Source organism: Anoplopoma fimbria, chromosome 6 (assembly GCF_027596085.1).
Source record: "Anoplopoma fimbria isolate UVic2021 breed Golden Eagle Sablefish chromosome 6, Afim_UVic_2022, whole genome shotgun sequence".
Lineage (NCBI taxonomy): Eukaryota > Metazoa > Chordata > Actinopteri > Perciformes > Anoplopomatidae > Anoplopoma > Anoplopoma fimbria.
This window is the reverse complement of record NC_072454.1, coordinates 3,379,568-3,386,598: the sequence shown is the minus strand read 5'-3', so window position 1 is coordinate 3,386,598 and position 7,031 is coordinate 3,379,568.

Sequence of the window (7,031 nt, the reverse complement as noted above, 5' to 3'; positions counted from 1 at the left end):
TCAGGTACTGGTTTCATCCTTAACAAACAACAAAACAAAACAAACATCCTGTGTTTTCTAGGGCCCACTCATACTACCTTTTGTCCATCAGGGACACAAAACTCAGTAAATGTAGGTAAATTAAAAACACATCAGTGCTCTCATCTTACAAGGACTTAATGCGAGTAAATATAGCATCTCCACCAAGAATCCAGGCTAATTAAAATATACTAGGACTCTCATCATTCGGGGACTTGTCCTTAGTAATCATCGCTCACCTGGGGACGTTTGTGTTTTTAATCCCTGACCTTCAGGCGCTTTCTTTTAAAAACAGGAGAGCAGACGTTTTTTGCTACTTCAGAGAATCATCGCCACAGAGCTCAAAAGAAGGACGTGTGTGTGGGGGGGCGATGGCCTCAAACAACAACAAATGAAATCTCTCCTTCTACTTTCAAAATGTGCTGCAGTCGATATTTCATGCTGTGGAGACAGAAGAGAGGAGTTATTAAAACACATGTGCATAACAAAGTCCATTTTGTTCACCGGCTCACCTGGAATACAAACACATAACAGCAAACAAACATATTCTCAAGTTCATAATGGATCCAACCTCAACCCCTCAACGATGGAGGGATTCTTTGGGGGGAGTATTTTTGATGTCGGGTGTCTGTTCCACATGATTTCACTTCTCTTAGCAACAGACGCTGCTTTCCTTTGATACTGATAAGTGTGAACACCACAGCCGTCTGTACCATCTAGCCCTCTTGACCTTATATTCTGCTCCTCTCAATCACAATGAACTTGATTGTGGAACGCATTTCTCACATTCAATCTCTTACGGTAATATAATCAAAATGCACGAATTAATAAACTGAGATATGAAGTCAAGCATGGCCTGAATAAACAGCAGGTTATTGTGCAGAGTTAAAAGAGAGCAGTGCAACAACGGAAAAGTAGCAAAGTAACTTACTTGAAGTGTTCAAACGTATAATTTTATAAATAGCTACCAGACATAAAAAAACAATATCGTCAGTTTTTCTTCAGTGTCCCCTGTGTGAAAAGAGTTTCTTCTCAAGATTTAGCAACAAATTTAAAACTAGAAAGGTGTCTGCCAGGTGTGTCCGCAACAAGCAATGCTGTTTCATTTTTGATTAAATGAACAACCAATAGACACAGCCGGGACTCTGAACAGAATTCAGGGTGGGAATCTTGCATCTGAACAGAGCACGTATACTGTATACTGTACAGGTATTATTTCTGTCCAAACTGTTAATACCAGTTGCATTTTTTAACGCTGGTCAATCAGCTGGCCACCGGAAATTCGTCCAGAGCGTTTTTCACTTTCCATTTCACATAACAGATAGGTCCTCATTTTAAATGTATGCAGATGGGCGGTTAGGAGCAGCAGGCAATAAAAGCTGTTTTGAGAATGTGTGAGTCACTGCAACCACGAGAGGTCCTTGAGCACGCAGACATAAATGAGCACCCTCAAATGATTCTGCTGCTTGGAGTGGCAGTATGCGAGATAAGCTGTGGACGGACAAAGATGCACACACTCACTCACACACAGACACGACTTATCAATTATCTCCTGGATGAGATAATGGTGTTTTTGATGTTGACCAGAACAATTCAAAGCTGGGAACGTGCGGTTTGGGGTGTGCCTTATTCAATAAAGCGAGCAGGAAACATCTGGAAACGGTTCAGACACATTTTTAAAGTATTAATGCCAAAGAATAAATACAAATGTTAAACAGGAATACTTTCATGCCAGGCATACATCTGATCTGACTAAATCATTTCCAGTCACAATCCCTGGATGTTGCAGTCATAAATGTGATCATTTAGTTCTTAAACGGAAAAGTAAGCGGTCCAAAACACAGACTAAACTATTTTGGAACAGATGTTTGTCAAAGAGATTACAGAAGGCTGGATGTTTTTCAAATGTCTCCAATTCAACAGTCGCTTTTTTCTGCTCAGTGTCCTTCAGCAAGACACCGGGCCTCATGCAAGAACATTTTGGGATTCTCAATAAAGAAGAAATGGTTCAATATCACATATCCCTATTTTCATAACTATAATTCTACTGTAATAATTGCTGCTGTTATTATAAGTAGTCTTATTATATGAATCATTTATGTCATATACATTGAATGTGTTGTATCTCTGTTATGCTGTTCATTCTGTACACATGACATCTATTGCATTCTGTCCATCCTGGGAGAAGGATCCCTCCTCTGTCGTTCTCCCAGAGGTTTCTTCCTTTTTTCTCCCTGTTAAAGGGGTTTTTAGGGGAGTTTTTCCTGTGCCGATGTGAGGGAAGGACAGAGGATGTCGCATGTGTACAGATTGTAAAGCCCTCTGAGGCAAATTTGTAATTTGTGATTCTGGGCTATACAAAATAAACTGAATTGAATTGAATATGAAAATGGCTTAAAAAAAATAATAACTTGCCACAACAGGACGGGGGTCAAGGGGAAGTCTCCATCACTGAGATAAACGAAAGATAGGTGCCATATTAGGTGATGATGAACATGTTGTACCTAAGAGTAAATTCAAAATATAATAAAATCATTGAATGCAGAAAGTTCTCCTGAATCACACTTACAAGACACTTAAGAACCAATCTGTTGATACTTTTGAAGACATCCTTATATCGCCCCATCTTTACAAATAACCATCATCTAAGAGTAGCACTGGATATTTCACAAAATAATGAATATAACAGAGCTGCATTTACAAATACCATAAAAAGGGAAGAAATTGATTTTTGTGCCTGGTAAGGCCACTTTGAAATCTCGTGATGATGTCTCAGAACAAAGGCCTTTTACAAAAGATTTTATTCTGAAAATCTCTGGTTATACAATCGCAGTGAAGGCTTGTTGTGGTTTAGGATCTAAATAACTTCTGTCCTCTTTACTTTGTCTGTTATTAATGTTCCATATTCATGTGATTATCTTCCTTCACGTGGACCTATACAGCCAATAACTTTGTTTAATCGCCATGGGCCTCAAACTGTTTGAACATTCAACATATTTCATAGCTCTTCACCAGACATCTTTCAGCCAGCTGGAGAACTCTGCTCCTTTTCAGAGCTCATCTCCAAGCATCCTGGAAGGCTGCAGTTGTTACAACTTAGCCACCCATAGTGTACAACAATAGTAATATAAAAACAACTTATTCTCTGTCTAAGTTGTTTTTATTCAACAATTAAGACATTGAAAATATCAGTCATCGTGACATCACCCATTGTTTGGCGATTTTGTCGTCGCCATCTTTGGAATACAGACGTCGCCATCTTGGCTATTTTGCAACCAATGAATGGAAGTTACCATATTTAGGATGTGGAGGAGTGTCGTAGAGACGGCGGGTATACGGCTCTGGTAGCGTCAGCAACCTGGCAATCACAGAAGCCCCGCCCCTAAAGCATATATCAATATTGAATAAAATATGACTAATCTAACTCAAAAACATGTTTCTTTTTATTATTTAGACAAAACAAAGAAAGATGTGTTAGGATGTGCTCGGCTCTCCCCGACCCCTCTCATCAATGCAAGAAAATAAATGTCAGTTCAGACTAGAGAAGGCTAATATTGACATATTCTCCTCTGGTATGTTTTTAACCCCTTGTGGCCCTGATGCAAACTTTTGTAATATGCAAGTGTTTGATTGAAGATTTCAGTAGAGCACACAGCAACAAACCATCAGAAAGTAGATTTCTACTGAGTAAAATGACACCTTTATGTCATCAGTTCATCTTCAGAACACAGATGTAGTTTGGAATTACACACACCTTGTCTATATGTTGTGCTCCTCTAAATAATACATTTAAAAAGGTATTTATTCTGCTTTTAAATGTGCATGTCGTCCTCATAACAGCTTCACTCTGACCCTCACAAACTGTACATTCTGACTCTCTCTTCAAAAGTACATTAATGCATTGTGATACACTGGCATTAAGAAACATAGCATTTTACACTGCTCATTATCAGTCAATACATTTCAATATCCCTCTAGGCACACATTAAACTGTTCTGTTCATTTGCAAGTATACGAGAAGTTTAAGATGCACACGCAGAATATAGTAAGCGTAACCTCTGGACTCTCTCCAGTAAAGGAGAAAACAATACTTCTAAACGCATAAATTGTTGTCACTAGTTTGTTGTCAGCTTCCTGCAGAGCGCTTCCTTCTCCAACTGAATAACCTTTTCATCAACATGAAAGTAAGTTTCATTCTAAAATGAGATATCTGCCATTTCAAAAGAGGTGACACTTCCTGTGAAGAAATTGACTAATCTAAGAAATGGAGATTTTTAAAAGGGTATTTGGTAATGCGAGAGTGTGATTGACAGCACCCTGATGCACTACATTTTTTTCAATAAATTATAGCTATACAGATGAACTTTGAGTAATGATTTTTAGGCCAGAATGGGAAAGAAAGTGATGAATTTTCTGAATGTCATTAAATGAGGTATGAGATACGAGGTGTCTATAAGACACTGACAGGCAGCTTACATTACTCATCTCAAAGTGCTCTTTCATATCCCCTTTAAAATTCAGTCTCAATTTTCACCCCAAGTACCCGAGAAACAGAACAGAACAGAAACAGAGAGGCAGGAAGGAAAACAGGCAGATGAGAACAGCGAGACGGACGGACAGACAGAGCTAGAAAGAGAAACCGATTGGGGGCAAATGTACAGACGGCCAGAGAGTACCAGACAGACGGAAACACACTGATGCAGACTGAGCACACACACACACACACACACACACACACACACACACACACACACACACACACACACACACACACACACTGTGGTGAAGGCCATAGCGTCATCCTCCCCTGTGAGATTTGCTGTGGTTTCTCAGTCTTGTACTGCCATCTAGTGGTGACAGCAGTTTGTTTTAACTGAGTGACTTAGCACAAACTATAACCACATCATAAAATATCTGTGTCCTCGGTCCTGGGACACATTTGTAATTTATCAGGGTTCTCCTTGGACCAAAGAGAACCCTGATAAAGAACAAGACACATTGAGGTGCAAATGTCTTGTAAGCAAACAAGGTTGCTCTGGTTTATGCTTTAAGATGCTTGTTTAAGAAAGGAGATGCACTTATGACTTCTGGTGACTAGTAGTTCTCTTGAATACCTATGTTGAATACACTTATTGTAAGTCGCTTTGGATAAAAGCGTCTGCTAAATGACTGTAATGTAATGTAATGTACTGTAAAAAGAAAAACTCGACATAGGCTTCACCCCATAGTGGTTTGTGTTACCAGCAGAGGGACCATTACATTACAGTCATTTAGCAGACGCTTTTAACCAAAGTCAGTAGTACATTACATATCATTCACTCATTCACACACTGATGACAGGCTACCATGCAAGGTGCCACCATCAGACTCTAACTAACATTCATCATCCAGTCCACACCGATGGCAAGCCTTCAGGAGCAACTTGGGGTTAAGTGTCTTGCCCAAGGACACATCGACTGCCGAAGCCGGGTATCGAACCACCGACCCTCTGATTGGAGAACTACCTTGCTCTCCACTACGCCACAGCCGCCCCCCTAGAACTAGAGTATCTTCACTTCAATGTCAAGTACAATTATAATACATTACATCGGGACAGTAAGGGTTGCCATTGGCGACCATCTCGGTGAATTGGGAACCAATTCTTGGCCTTTGGTGCCATCAGTGTCAAACCACTTTTTAACTTGTAAAAAAAAAAGAAAAAAAAAAAAGGGACAGAAAAACATGCGACCAAAATGAAAATTTCTTTAGTATTTGTTACATTAGTGGTATTGAAATATTGATGTTACAGCCAGAGATGGAACTAGACATTCCTGTCTGTTTTAGAGACAACGGTGAAGCAAATTAAGCGGCTTTACACTGGGATGAAAAGTTCCACTAACCCGTCAACATGATAAACAAATGTGAGAATTGGGAGGCAAAGTTTTCCTGTCATCTTTGAGCTGGACGGATAATTATACTGAGCCGACGTATATATAACTGCATCTTAATTACTCAAATTATCACGACTGTTGTCATAAAGTCAAAGCATTAAGAACGTGAGGTTATATTGTTGTATTTAGCAGTACAGCATGAGAATGGCAGCATGGTGGGTTTTCATGAGCTGAACTCCATAATTGGACCCGTTGTTTGCCCACTTTATGTTTTACCTTTACCTTCAGGTAAACTGTATGTTTGTCTTTTGGGTTAAGGCCTTTACAAATAGTGTCTGCTTACACTGTGAAATTGCATTCCCCTTGCCTATAACTTTATCCAAAGGGAACATCTGAATTCTTGGACAATAAATATTGAAGAATATGAGAATAAAATATTGTCCACCTACAGCCCCAGTTTGTTTGATAAATACAGGATTCATTTGGTTTAAAAGATAAAAATTGAACCCACAGGCCCGTTCTGTCTTAATATTTGTTCTAAGCTTCTCTTCTGGACTGAACTTCTTCACCTGCTTCCTTCCTGCCATCCAGTGGATGAAATGCAGCATAACATTGGCCTGGTGACAAAACATATGACAGATTATTTTCCTTTTTTTTATTGTTCTATTGATTTTGGCCAATTTCTCTTTCATTGTCAAAATAAAGTGCAAATTATACTTTAATTAATTTTAATTAAAGTATATTATATAGTATAAAGCTAACTCGACTGAGCTGGTTGAATTTTATCCAGGGTCGCTGTTTTGACCAACCGATATATCCACTACTCCTGTCTTGACATTCTTTTGATTAATCAGTAAGTCAATCAATCTCTCAGTCAATATATTAAATATCCACAACAATGATGACATGTGTATCAGCCGTGGAAAATCTCAAGTTATGTAAAAACTTATATTGTGCTTTGGAATATGCATAATAGAGTTTAAGATATAGTGACTCGAGTGTTTACATGAAATGGTAACGGAAATTACAGTAAACCTTAAAACTTTTGCTGTGTTTGTGAAAATATACAACTGATAAGTTCGGACACACACACACACACACACACACACACACACACACACACACACACACACACACACACAC